We start from the raw sequence: 14,888 nt of genomic DNA on the forward strand, positions 1-14,888 counted from the left end.
CCAGAGAAGAGCAACAACAATGATTAAAGGTCTAGAAAACATGACCTATGAGGGAAGATTGAAAAAATTGGGTTTGTTTAGTTTGGAGAAGAGACGACTGAAAGGGAACATGATAACAGTTTTCAAGTACATAAAAGGTTGTTATAAGGAGGAGGGAGAAAAATTGTTCTTCTTAACCTCTAAGGATAGGACAAGAAATGCAATGGGCTTAAATTGCAGCAAGAGAGATTTAGGTGGGACATTACAAAAAACTTCCTAACTGTCAGAGTGGTTAAGCACTGGAATAAATTGCTTAGGGAGGTTGTGGAATCTCCATCATTGGGGATTTTAAAGAGCAGGCTGGATAAACCCCTATCAGGGATGGTCTAGATAATACTTAGTCCTGCCTTGAGTGCAGGGGACTGGACTAGATGACCTTGCAAGGTCTCTTCCAGTTCTTTGATTCTCTGATTATATTATTTTAAAGTAAGCTTTTGGTTGTGACTGGGTGAAACAGCCAGAAAAAGGTTAAAGGTTACCTGCTTGTCACATGGTTAGCCTGAGACAGTTGGAATTAGATTTTACTTTACAGAAGATGGGCTATCTGCAGTGTTCTGCCCTCTCCGCATCTATCATCGGTAATTGTGTAGTCAAGACAAAAGCAGATTGAGGTTGCAGACAGTCAGGTGGTATTTATTAAGAGTAACAATAACAGACTCCCTGCAAACTAAGACAATACAGTAAAAGCTCGGTTGTTAACACAAATGATGTAAACGGGGGTGAACCCCAGAGCCCCAAACTCTATACACAATAGGGTACACAGGACTAAACAAGGAGGACTATACAATATCTTGCAGACACTGGATAGGAGAACAGGAACAAAGACACAGATGGGAACCAGATTTTCAGGGACAGGTGCCAGGAACAGGATCACAACAGGAACCAGACCTCAGGAACTTTGGTGACAGGTAAGTAGATCTACAGTATGATTTCTTCTGTCTTCTATTCTTGATCTTGTCACCCTCTGTGCTGAATGCAAACGCTATCTCACGTGATGATGGAACAGGTGAGTGGAGATAAGTTAAGGGAACCATGGTAGATGTTACTGGTTCACCTCAAATCCTAATTCCCTCAGGGCTCTAGCTAATAGCAAGGCTGGTATTCTATGGGATGGCTTCTATGACTCATTGGGATGGCCTGCTTTCACAGCATCCAGAGACACAGAGTGCCCCTCAGAGGGTGACACTCCCTTGTATGCGTTCTCTGTTGCTAGGCAGATTCTACTGCCATGAGACACTATCTTTCCCACACCAAACTCGAAAAGAGTGCCAAAAGTTGAAGGAGAAGAGATGCCAAGATGTAGGACAGGTTGTCCTTTTACCAATCCGAAATGGAGACTGTGTACACTTAATAAATGGAATTTTTCCTACCCAACGACATGACCCAACAGGAGATTGAAGTGAAGGGGGAGTGTCCTCCTTCCAGGACAGAGAGGCAAAGGGGAAAGGCCTCTGGGGACTGCAGCCTGCTTGGGGCAGGGGAACTGTTTGGTTTTGTGAAATGATTTTGTTTTTGGATCCTGCAAGTGGCTGGTTCTTGGGAGAATATTTCTACTTATTTTTTCCCAGTCTGACCATTGGAGCCAACAAGCCAGAAGGACGCAGAGCACAGGAGAGGGGAACATATGAGCTGAACCAACTTAAGAAGCCCGAAAGAGCCCAGAGGCACATCTGAGCCTTACCGAGGGGGAGTCAATCCTGTATTTAAACATCTATAATATTTCCTGTGAATGGCATCTCATTTTGGCATCTCAAGTGGGTGGAGCTTCGTTTGTGGACAGAGCTTTGAAGAGTTCAGCTTCACTTTTTTCTTTTCAAATCAACCCATTCTCAATACATCTTCTGTTTCTCTACAGAAGTGATCACTCACCTTGTCATGTTCTACTTCTCAATCTGTGCAACAGCACCTGTGAAAATGTGATAGTCAAAGAGTTTAACTTAAAAATCTATTTGATCAATTACATTGTGGAGACCCTATATTTCCAAAGCAGATGTACTGAAAAAGCTCTTAGATTCTCAGATTGAAACAAAGGGTCTTTACATTTTATGGACCAAATTTTCAACAATAGCCTCTCAATATATGAACCCAAATTTTTCCAGGTCCAGTTCCAGGCACTGGAACTTTTATACCTGCAAACTAAGTAGCTGGACATCTAACTATTTGACTTTGTTATATGGAAAACCAAGTTCTTGGCTGTTTAAAAATATGTGCCATTAAAAGTGCATTCTCTTTTATGGAGACTGCAAAATCAGAGGCTTGGTCGAAACCACTTGGAAAATTTTACTCGGAGGCATCCTTTCCATCTTTGGTTTCTTTAAACATGCAATAGCAAAGGAAACAGATGTACATGTGGTTCTTATATATTTCCCCAAGGAATGATCCGATTCACTTGTATGTGTGTGGAAATATATTGTTGTCCTTTTAGTATGTTTTCCTTGAAGTCCTGATTGATGTGCCACTTAGGTATATTTTTCTCATAATGAAGCTTGGCAGCTGATAGCAAATATTAATCTCTGCATACCCTGCTTTTGATAGTCACCTTTTTCATTCTAATAACACTTTCACTGAAGTCATTTTTTCATAAACATTTTCCCCATAAACCTCTATTTAAAAAGAGATTATTCAAACAGCTCTTAAACAATTAGTCTTTTGAGGGGTTTAATTGGAGAAAATAAACCTGTAGAGAATCTAACTGCACCAAAGATCTCCAGTATCCAAGATTATCTATCTGTCACCTTGTGACCTATTTCCTTCACACTACCTTTTAATTTTTGGAGCAATTATAGTGTATATGGATAATACCTATTAGCATATTTATGGTCATTGCTTCATATTTATTGTCTGCACAACTCATTAATCTTCATCTAATGTGTGGGGCTGACAGCTCAATCTATTTTGCAATCTCTGGGCAGCAGCCATATCCAAAAAGCCTTTGTTTCTCTGTAAATAAACTGTGTTCAGGAGCAGAGGACAATGGTGCATCATACAGTGATTGACACAAGCCATGGCTGCTAATCAAAAGTAGATTTTATTACCAGCTGAGTCAAGTGCATTATGGGGCCATTGTTCTAATGCTGTCAGGGCAAGAGCATACGTAGTCAGTCACCTTCTCAAGATGGGTTGATTGTTCTCCAAGATTAGACAGAGTTGCCTTATTATCCATCCTAGACAACAAGGCATCTCACCCAAACAGACGCCTTTGGAGAAACTGCCTGTACGTTGAATTGATTTGAATTGCTAATGTGTAATCTGTCCAGCACAGATGTGCAATGAATATTTGGATGTTGTTTTGCATGTCAGTTAAGAAGGCTGAATGATGAGGTGATGATTATTCAATGATCGGTATTGGACATTCGCCAACAGTTGAGTTTGGGCACTCACACTGACAGTAATCAGATCGGCTTCCAAAGTCTCTTTTCTTCAGTTTGGTGACAATTTATGTTAGAAGATAATGCAACTCTCTCATAGTTAACAGAGTCGGCAGTAATTTGCATTTTTTCCAAATAATTAAATTTTTCACTTTACCTAAGCTAAGAAAGATATAAGCCATATGCAGCTGAGGTATATATTCCTAGACACTTGTAGACCACTCCGTTTGAAATGATAATAAAAAGCTGTTTTGAGATGTCCAAAATTACATTTTCATTATTTTTTCACAAACATAGATGGTGCATATTTTGTTAGTTACAAAACTATATAATTTTAAAGATGCAGATGTATTGGGAGAAGGTAGGAAGATTGTTATGAAAACATACTAGAAAAGTAATCCAAAATGACAAAATACTAATAATAGTTGTTAAAAATATGAATATGGCACTATGCCTGAGCTAAAAGGTTAAAATTGTAGACTGGTGTGATACAAATAGGGCTTTGTGATTTTCATTTCTGTTCTTATCACGTCACCACCAAAACCAACACTACACATGAATGAAAGCATATACTTTATAATGATTCATACCTGAAAAGCAGGAAAAATGTACATTTAGAATACAATAGCTTAGTGGCTACTTTTAGGATATCGTCAGAAACTCTGAGATTGATGTAGACGTCTCTGTTTTTTCCAAAGACGCCACAAACTTTATTTTTGCTCTCAGATATTTTGCATTAGATCCCTAATCACAAACTTGCACATAATGCACCTGACTGACAGGCCAGAGCTAGCATCTCCATCTGCTCAGGATCCTCAGCAGTGAACTCTTTCCAGCAGTTAGACACCTAAACCAGGTCAGATGTTTAGTTAGCCTGTGCCCTAGCAATTGGAACCATTTTGTGCACTCTCTTTCTCTGGCTCCAGAGCATACTTAATACCTCTCTCATGCTTTACCTTGCATTTCCCTCTTTTGTGTGGATGCTGTGCTGCCCTCTCCTCAGGGCCGGCTCCAGGCACCAGCGGAGCAAGCATGTGCCTGGGGTCGCACATGCTAAGGGGCGGCATTCCGACCATTCTTGGGGTGGCAGAGTCTGGGCAGCTTTTATGGAAGGGGAAAATCAAGGAGCAGTCAGAGTGGGTTTTTTTTTTGTTTATTTTTGCTTGGGGCAGCAAAAATGGTAGAGCTGGCCCAGCCTCTCCTACCTATTGGTGGCTTGCACTTGGTCCTCGTGCTGCAGGGTCTGACTGGTATCAAGTTATAGGCATGATCAGAACCTGATAGGCATCTCCTGCACCCCAGATTTGAGAATCCCACTTCAGGGCCTCCAGGTCTTTGGACTGAGCTATGGCTTCTAGCCAGTCATAAGCTTTGGGCCACATCAGTGCTTTGGCAGCTTTGAGAATGCCACTTGGCAGAAACATAGGCACCTAGAGGATGTTAGTGTCTATGGGATTAGGTGGCAACTGAACAGTGGTTTTGAAAATGTCAGTAGTGTCCCTAAATGGTGGACTTAATACATCTGAGGATCTGCACCTTAACTCCCAAGCGGTATCTCAACCACAAGACCATTTCCCCCCCCCCAAAACTAAAACTTTTATTTGCCAACATATTAACTATATCTTTGCTTCAGTTGCTTTCAAATAAATGCAAGCAGTAATGTGTCTTTATTTTGAGGTCCAAATCTAAAGATAAGGAGAATTAAGAACGCTCACAAAGCTGATATGCATTTGAATAGAGAACGAGATTGCACTGTATTCTGTCAAAGGAACCTCTAGATACTAACAGGCAGAAAACATGTAAAACTATAATCTGCTGATTGAAAGTTCCATTTGGTCACTGGATTATACTCTTCCCTCATATGAAAGTCTCTTAGCTAAACTTCTAGCTTTAAGTGATATGCATGCTTATAGCCAGAATATTTGAAAGAAAAAATGTATTAGTCAGTTCCTGGAATCTGCAGGAACAGACAAGAATGAAACAATGATATTGTGATAATAAATCCTTCAAGAACCTAGAGGGCAAACTCATGAAGCCAGCAGATTACATATATAAGCAGTTAATTGGTTGTAGCTCTCCCCCAAGACATTATAAAGCTTTCTCTGCAAGAAATGAGAGGAAATAAATATAAACTGTGAAGGAACTGAATTAATAGGTAAATTATTACTTACTTGTAAGAGTGCTGAGCTCCTTGCTGCTATTCAAATATAATCAAAATTGCTTATTGAATGTAAACCACTGCCAAATATGCTAATTGTGAATATTACATAACTATTTGCAATTATATCAGCCTTTAAAACCAGGTTCATTAGTTCACAGACACTGGATGAGTAACCCAAGGATATGGCACAATGTAACAAACATTAGGCATTGGAATGGGATGTCTGACTCTCTAGCAAAGGCATTAGAGTGTTGGTACTAGTGTACACCAGGCTTAGGGATGTTCAGCAATCATTTCAATTGAGTTATGTGCCTAGGCACTTTTGAAAATTTGCAAGATAGCTATTTACATCTTTAGGCATCTCAATACCTTTAAAAACTGGCCCTTTGGCTCTCCAGCCCAGATTTATAGAGGTATTTAGGCATTGCTCTATGCAGTGTGGCAAGGCCAAATGCCTAGATCCTCAAAGGTATTTAGATGCCTATCTGCCTTATTAAACACCTAAGTCCATCATTAGGTACCATGTACATTAAAAGCTGCTGCTCAGCTGCATCCTAACCCCACAGGTGTCTAAATCCCCTAGATGACTGGATTTCTGCCAGTCAGCACTCCCAAAGAAGCCTAAGCCCTGATGCCATCCCACAGCTAACAAGTGACTCAGAGCCACAGTTCAAGCCAAAGCTGACAGGCCCTGAAGTGGATTTTCAACTACATGGAGGAATGCCTAGCTGATCAGAGAGGCCCAATCCTGTAAGTGTGCTCTGAGCATACCTATGACCTAATACCTGTCAGACCCTACAGCAGGAGGGCTGGATGCAGCCCACAGATAGAGAGAGGGACAGCACAGCACCTGCACAAGAAACAGCTGGGTGCACAGGGAAATTAAAGTAAGTGTGAGAGAGGTATTGAGTGAGAGCAGGTGACAGAGGAGGACAGATGGTTTTGGCTGCCAGGGCATAGGCTGTCTGAGCATCTGATCTGGTCTAGGTGCTACTTCCAGGGGAGGGTTCACCACTGAGAATCCCCAGTGAAGGAAGGCCCCTAATTCTGGACCATCAGCCAGGCACACCAGGTCAGATGTTTACGCACCTAAGCCCTCCTCCTTTCCCATCCCATCTTCTCAGCATTCCACTCCTGGCTAGCATACACAGCTCCCCATTCAGACAGCTGGCTTCTGAGGATCCCTGTCAGGCTCCTAACTCTCACTGTGCATTGTGTAGGAAGCTTTGGCACCTAGCTCAGGACTGAGGATCCCACTAGCCACCAGCCCAGCTAGGGGGTTAGGTGTTGCAATGCTGAATGCAGCAATGCCTAAACACATCCGAGGTTCTGGACCCAAGTGACTTAGGCCTGGTCTACAGTGTGTGGGGGATTGATCTAAGTTACGCAACTTCAGCTATGTGAATAATGTAGTTGAAGTTGATGTACTTAGATCTACTTACCGCAGTGTCTTCACTGCGATAGGCCAACTGATGACACTCCCCCATCGACTCCGCCTACTCTTCTTGCTCCAGTGGAGTACCGGAGTTGGGAGAGCACTCGGCGGTCGATTTATCACATCTTCACTAGACTCAATAAATTGACCCCCGCTTGATTAATCGCTCCAGAGGTAAGTGTAGACATGCCCTTAGACAGTTGAGTCCCATTTTCAAAAGTGACTGAGGAACTTCACAGGGAAAGTCTCACTGTCAGTGGTACATAGGCTCATAAGGCTCAGATCTTCAAGATATTTAGGCCTCTAACTCCTTGCAATGCTGATCAGAGCAGTGCCTAAATAGCTTTATAAAACTGGGCCTGCCGGTAAAATTAAGACACTAGCACTTCCCTACCTCAGAGGGGTGTTGTGAGCATCAGTACATTAAAAATTGTGAGTCATTCAGTTGTTATAGTAACGGGGGCCATATAAGTACCTGCAGTAGATAGGTATATTGCTAATGCTAACACACGTAAGTACTTGTCAGCATATTCGCACTAGAAGTGCTCTTGTGGCCATTTGAAAAGATGTTGATTGAATCTGTACTGTTATGGGTGAAATCTCACTGAAACTGGTGGGCATAATCACTGCCCTTCATTCAGTGTAAATGTAAAAAATCATTTAAGCTCCTTAATGGAATAGAGAGCTGAAACAATAGGAGCCATCGCCCAAAACACAGGCCATGCAGGACTGGTCAGGCATCTGAGCTATGTGGGTGGAAGAGGTCTCACTTGGAAATGAATGCAAACACAGAGGGCTGGATATTTTACATAAGAACATAAGAATGGCCATATTGGGTCAGACCAATGGCCCATCTAGCCCAGTATCCTGACTTTCTGAATAATTATCAAGTGATACAGCCCCCAGTCACCCTTTCCCAGCTTCCAGCAAACAGAGGCTAGGGACACCATCCTAGTTTATAGCCATTGGTGGACCCATCCTCCATGAACTTATCTAGTTCTTTCTTAAATTCTCTTATAGTCTTGGCCTTCACAACATCCTCTGGCAAGGAGTTCCACAGGTTAACTGTGTGTTGTGTGAACAAATACTTCTTTTTGTTTGTTTTAAACCTGCTGCCTATTAATTTTGGAATGGAGCTGTGTGTATATGACAGAGAATCTGCAAAAATACTACAGAAGCACAGAGGGAAGGTGGGAGGAAGCCCTGAAGACAGCCCTAGAAGCTCTTGTAGTGGGACCCTGAGAAAAAGATGAGAGGTTTTGGTTGAGTGATGGCTGGAAAGAAGCTTGGAACTGTGAGCAAAGAAACTCTCCTGCAGTTTAATTCCTACTATGTTCAGGGAAACAGGACTTTATGTACATTCTTTGTAAATAAACAAGATTGTATCCAAGAAATACCTGACTCCATCATTAATTTCTTTTTCTAAAGGAAACAACCCACTGGGCTCTGATTATTGGTTAACCACTTTGGTTAAAAGTGGAAACAATAGGTTTGTCAAACAATTCCAAATGTTTGTGGGTGATTCTTGAAGAGAAAAGAGATCCCTCCCATTTATAAAGCTTAGGTCATCCAATCATGGAGGAGACATGACACCTTTTGTCTTGGAGTATGTGACCAATCACACAGCACAGTGAATAATGATTTCCATTGACTTTGGTGGGCTTTGAAAAGGACCCAGATAAACTATTTACTACAAATAGTTTGCATAGCGCTACAGGGATAATACTGTTAGCCACTCATTACAAGAAAATAAATTGTCAGAGTTAAAATATTATTAGAATTTGCATAGCTATTATCAGTGCAGTGAAGAATCTTCTGCAATGTGATTTGAGACAGAAATATTATCTATAATATACAACATGAATATTTCAACAGAATGGCCAATTTGGATGTTAAAAACATCTGACAATAAGACATATTTGTTGCCAATATGAAGTCAATTGGCAACACTCCCATAATGTGCATATCCCATAACAATCAGGATTTTTCCATGTCTGTCAATTTGACTTTGAACAATCTGTTGAGGACCAATAATGACATCCATCTAAACTAAAATGGAACCAGATTGTTGGCATGTAAAATTAAAAAGGTCATAAAGGGGTTGTTAAACTAGGGGCTGGGGGAAAGCCAGTAGATATGGAGACCACATGATTCTGGCAGAGCTATCCCTTAGAAGAGGATTCATTAGAGGAGATACTCTATACCTAGCAAAGAGGAGAGGATAGAAGTTGATAAACTACGGGTAGGAATTGAAGAGAAACAGTCAAATGGGAAGAGTCCCATTCACTTACATCACATGAAGACAGCCAACTAAATATTGACACATTTTATGAATACTTGTATACAAATGCTAAAAGTCTAAATCCTAACACAAGTGAACTTGAGTGCCTGGTATTAAATGAGAATATTTACATAACAGACCTCACAGAAACTTGGTGGAGCTATGATAATCAATAGAACATAGTAACACAGGGTACAAAATATATAGGAATGACAGAGTAAATTGTGCTGGTGAGGGAGTGGCACTATATGTGAAAGAAAGCAGAGAATCAAATATAGTAAAGATCTTAAATGAAACAAACTATACCACTGAATCTCTATGGATAGAAATTCTATGTTTGAATAATCAGAGTATAACAGCAGGAATATACTACTGGACACCTGACCAGGAGGGTAACAAAGACTGTGAATTGCTAAGGGACATCAGAGAGGCTACAAAAACGGAAAATTCAATAATAATAATTTTTCTTTTTCTAAACTGAAATCTAATCCATATACACAAAATGATAGGGTCTAAATTAGCTTTTCTCACTTAAAAAAGAGATCCTAGAGTCAACATGGATAGTTATCTAAAAATATTTGCTCAATGCGCAGCAGCAGTTGAAAAAGCTAACAATGTTAGGAACCATCAGGAAAGGGATAGATACTAAGACAGAAAATATCATAATGCCACTATATAAATCCATTGTAAGCCCACATCTTAAACATTGAATGCAGTTCTGGTTGCCCCATCTCGAAAAGGTATATCAAAATTGGAAAAAATACAAAGAAGGGCAACAAAAATAATTAGAGATCTGGAGCTACTTCTATATGAAGAAAAATTAAAAACACTGGGACTGTTCAGCTTAGAAAAGAGATGACGAAGGGGTATATGATAGAGATCTATAAAATCATGAGGGTGTGGAAAAAGTGAATAAGGAAATATTTTTTACCCTTTCACATCACAAGAACCAAGTGTCAAGCAATGAAATTAATACGTAGCAGATTTAAAACAAACATAAGGAAGCACTTCTTCTAGGGTTGCTAGGCTTCCGGTTTTCGAAAAGGGACCCTGAAGGGTCTGGTCAGCCGGGCAATTAAAAGTCCAATTGGCGGCACAGCGGGGCTAAGGCAGGCTCTGTGCAGCTCCCCAGAAGTAGTCGGCATGTCCCTGTGGCCCCTAGGCACAGGGGCGATCAGGGAAGCTCTGCATGCTGCCCCTGCCCCCAGCACTGGCTCCGCAGCTCCCATTGGCCAGGAAACACACCAATGGGAGTGCGGGGACAGTGCCTGTGGGTGTGGACAGTGCACACCATGCAGCACCGCCTGGCCAGTGGTCGCGACTCCACCTAGGAACCCCACATGCTGGCCGCTTCCGGAAGCAGTGTGGAACCAGGTCAGGCAGGGTTCCTTAGCCCCACTGTGCCGCAGCTTGGGAGCCGCTTGAGGTAAGTGCCGCCCAGCCGGAGCCCACACTCCGAAACCACTGCCCCAGGTTGGAACCTCCTCCTGCACCCTAGCTCCCTCCCAGAGCCTGCACACCCTCCAGCACTCCAACCCTCTACCCCCAGCCCTGAGACCCCTCTCACACGCCAAACCTCTTGGGTCCAGCCTGGAGCCCCCTCCTGCACCCCAAGCCCCTCATCCCCGGCCCCACCACAGAGCCCACATCCCCAGCTGGAGCCTGCACCCGCTCCCGCATCCCACCCTACCCCCCTGCCTCAGCCCTGAGCCTGCTCCCAAACTCCAAATCCTTCAGCCCCAGCCCAGTGAAAGCAAGTGAGGGTGGGGGAGAGTGAGCGGCAGAGAAAGGGGGCTGGAGTGAGTGGGGGCGAGGCCTCAGGGCAGGGGTGGGGCCTCAGGGCAGGGGATGTGGCAAGGGTGTTTGGTTTTGTGCAATTAGAAAGTTGGCAACCCTAACTTCTTCACACGACACACAGTCAACCTGTGTAACTTGTTGCCAGGAGATGTGAAGGCCAAAATTATAAGTGGTCTCAAGAAATAATTAGATAAGTTCTGGAGGATAGGTCCATCAATGGCTATTAGCCAAGATGGTCAGGGATGCAACCTCATGTTCTGATTGTCCCTAAGCCTCTCACTGCTATAAGCTGGGATTGGATGACAGGGAATGGATAACTCAATAATTGCCCTGTTCTATTCATTCCTTTTGAAGGATCTGGCACCGGACACTGTCAGAAGACAGGCTACTGGGCTAGATGAACCAGTTGTCTAACCCAGTATGATTGTTCTTATGTTCTTCATAATATTGTGTCAGCATTTTGTTTTGAAAAGAAAGGAATAAATTTCACATTTAAACAAATATCCTCTCACTGTTCCTCATAAATATTTCTGTTCTTTTCTGTTGCCCACCTTCTCCTGGACTGAAATGAATAAACTTGATATTGTTGGGGGCTAAAAATACATTTGTTAGCACAGAGTAGAGTAGATTCTTTTCCTCAAATGGCGTTTCCAGATTCTGTCTAGTCTAAGATATCATTTTTTTAAAATTAAGTTTCTAGCCCTTCCTCTTAATGTAAATTGAAAATATAAATTTGGACCTGGTTGTGAAATTGTCAGCAGTGGAACAGTGACTCTTCTAAAGGTATGAACTGATCTCTTCCCTATCCTATTCATCCAGGGACATGTGAATTTCAAAGCCTATGGGATGCAATTTAAATGATAACACTGGTTAGTATGGCTATTCCAAATAAAACCTCACAATGGGAATCCAACCATCTGTTAAAATATCGGCAAGGCCAGTGGTAGGCAGGATGGCCAGGTGTGGGAGGCTGTGATATTTGATTATCGTTGACCTTCAGTGTATGGGAACAAGGGCCTGAACCTTTGCCTACACTACGAAATGTTGATACTGCAAGCACCTGCCGTGTTTGTATCACACCTGGTGTCCACATGCAAAAGTGCTTGTAAGGGTGAGTTTGGCCTCCATTTGCCAGATTGTGTTTCACCTAAACAAAGCATTTCCTGGCCATGAGCTCTCCTCTCTCCCACACTTTTCCCTGTCTCTACTGAGGCAGTTAGTGCAACCAGAGGTGACAGGCAGGAACAGTCGTGTACTTAGGGGAATGCAAAGACTGCAGTTGTGACTGACTCCTTGGTTAGGGATTTTGAGGGGCAGAGGCTCTTTTCACTTATCTGTGTACACCCACACAGGGGACAGGTATAGCCTGTCCCTGTGACATGCAATCTGTACTACTGCAGGGCAGTGGTAAGCTTTGGGTGGTGGACTGATACACTTTGCTTATAGGTCTTTTGTGCATTAATTATTAACTGTCTACCTCTTTGGTAAACTCAGAACCTTCGAGGCACCATCGTCTGGAGAAAGCAGCTGCCTTAAAATCCAGTGTGAAAGTCTATACATAAATCAGCAGTTTAATGCTTTTAAAGATTTGTAACATGCTGAAACAGAAACTGTCATCAGTTCTAATCTACTTTCTATGACTGTGGTAAACCTCCTTCCCTTTTGTGTGGGTGAGATGTCCTGAGGCAAGAAAGAAAGAGATTGAGGAGGATTCTGGGAGAAGAGAGAAAATTGAAGGATATCCTGGAGGCAAGAGGGAAAAAAGATCTGAATGAAGTCCTAAGAAGAGAACATACATCTGTCTGCCTGCCTTTTGGCCTGTCCATTGATCATCTACTTATCTATCTAGAGTGGTTGCCACTAAAAAGTCAGCGTTCGCACACAGTTACCACACATGGCATCAGAATTCCATGGAATTTTCCCTATTTTTAGCATGGGAAATAAATGAGATATCAAAGATTCTCCTGTGTAGTAGCCATGGGTAAAAGTTGACTTTTAAATGACAACAACTGCTTGTCTTTTTAGTGCTCCTAACACCATAAAATGAAGTATTATTGCCTGAGACTATCTTCTCGCTCCTGTCTTGGTTAGGTAATATTCATACAGCTCATTCTAGGATGAATACGTTGAGGAGAGGAAAAATCTCACTGGCCATTTTGTAGTCTCCTTTTTTGAGTAACAAAGAGGTATATCTTGCATTGTGCTACAAATGAGATGGGGGACTGTTTGTATGAGGAAACCAAGTATGTAAACTGGAAAGATAGAGGGGACCTGAAGGAAGAGAGACAGAACAATAAAACATGACATGTTGATATAAATGTAACAATTTTCCCTCACAGTGTGCACTGGGGTGGGGGTACCCAAAACCCACCCTCACTGGGTGCACATGCACAATGCCACATTGACTGCTTTTTGTGCATTGAATTTTTCTTTCTCTACCTCCTTTTAATCTCACAAAACACTTTATAACCTTCACTCACCACTGAAAAGTAACTCTCTCTATGATGACAGGTTTCAGAGTAGCAGCTGTGTTAGTCTCTATCTGTAAAAAGAACAGGAGTACTTGTGGCACCTTAGAGACTAACAAATGTATTTGAGCATAAGCTTTCATGGGCTAGCCCATGAAAGCTTATGCTCAAACAAATTTTTTAGTCTCTAAGGTGCCACAAGTACTCCTGTTTTTCTCTCTATGATGTACATCGTAGTTGCCTAACAGCCTACAGCAACACTATACAATAGCACAGGGAAGGAAATGAAGAATATGACAGTATCTAATTGAATTTACTGGAGGAATTTAAGAAAAATTAGACAAAAATGTAATTACCTCTTTGGAGCTGAGTGAGAGATTCCATGACAACACTCCAACTTATTAGAATGAATTGAACGTAAGAATGGGGTGGGTGTAAACTGAAAGACAAAAGATTCCAAAGGAATTTACAAAGGAATTACAAAGGATTCCATATGTAAAAGCTATTTAAGGTAGGGGAGTGACATAATAATGGTTCATTCTTCACTGAATCCCTGCCTAAGGTGACTGCTGAAAACATCTAAAAAACAAAGACTGAACCAGGGGAGAAGGACTAAGCCCGGGCTGGAAGGTTGTTTAGCCTATGAATGAAATATCTGAAGGTTTAAACTGCAAGCTGGCCTTAAAGAATCTCTGCAATCTCCCTAAAGCAACATTTAGAGTGAAAAATTATTACTTGTAACCAGCTCCTTTAATATTTTAAGATTAGATTGCGTTTTTGTTTTATTTGCTGGTTAATCTGCTTTGATCTGTTTGCTGTCCCTTACAATCACTTAAAATCCATCGTTTGTAGCTAATAAACTTGTTTTTGTTTTCTCTAAAACCAGTTTGTGGAATTCATAACTGACAGCAAAAAGCTGTGCATATCATCCTCCACATGGAGGGAGGGGGTGAATTTAATGAGTTTATGCTGTACAGTTCTCTGTGCAGTGCAATGCGGTGAATTTTGGGTTTACACTCCAGAGGGGGTGTGCATTTGAGTGCTGGGCAATTCCTTAGCTGAGCCTTCCCATGCAGAGCTGATCTCAGCATCTGTTCGTATAGCTGCAGCTGAATGTGTCCCCACCTGTATGTGTGCTGGTAAAGTGAAGTCTGAAGCCTGAGGGAGGGCTTGGCTGACTTTCCTCAGCAGTGCAGTGTAAAGGGAATCCAGGCTGGTGGGTCAGGTGGGGTCAGTGGTACCCCAGCTCCAACTGGCACCCTGGTGGGGAACCTGTCATAATGTCCCCTTTTTAACTTTGTACCCTTAGGTGGAAAAGACAGAAGTGTGTGTGTGTTTG

At 42.1% G+C, this 14,888-nt stretch overlaps 1 long non-coding RNA gene across 1 annotated transcript; it reads right to left on the reverse strand.

Moving 5' to 3' along the window:
* Window positions 1-716: 716 nt before the first annotated feature.
* On the reverse strand, window positions 717-13,985 carry LOC127043998 (uncharacterized). Its single transcript, XR_007772383.1, has 3 exons — window positions 13,906-13,985; window positions 1,909-1,945; window positions 717-1,021 (listed from the first exon to the last, which is right to left on the reverse strand). It is a non-coding gene; the product is annotated as an uncharacterized LOC127043998 (long non-coding RNA).
* Window positions 13,986-14,888: the final 903 nt, after the last annotated feature.

The sequence above is a fragment of the Gopherus flavomarginatus genome, chromosome 2 (assembly GCF_025201925.1).
Source record: "Gopherus flavomarginatus isolate rGopFla2 chromosome 2, rGopFla2.mat.asm, whole genome shotgun sequence".
Lineage (NCBI taxonomy): Eukaryota > Metazoa > Chordata > Testudines > Testudinidae > Gopherus > Gopherus flavomarginatus.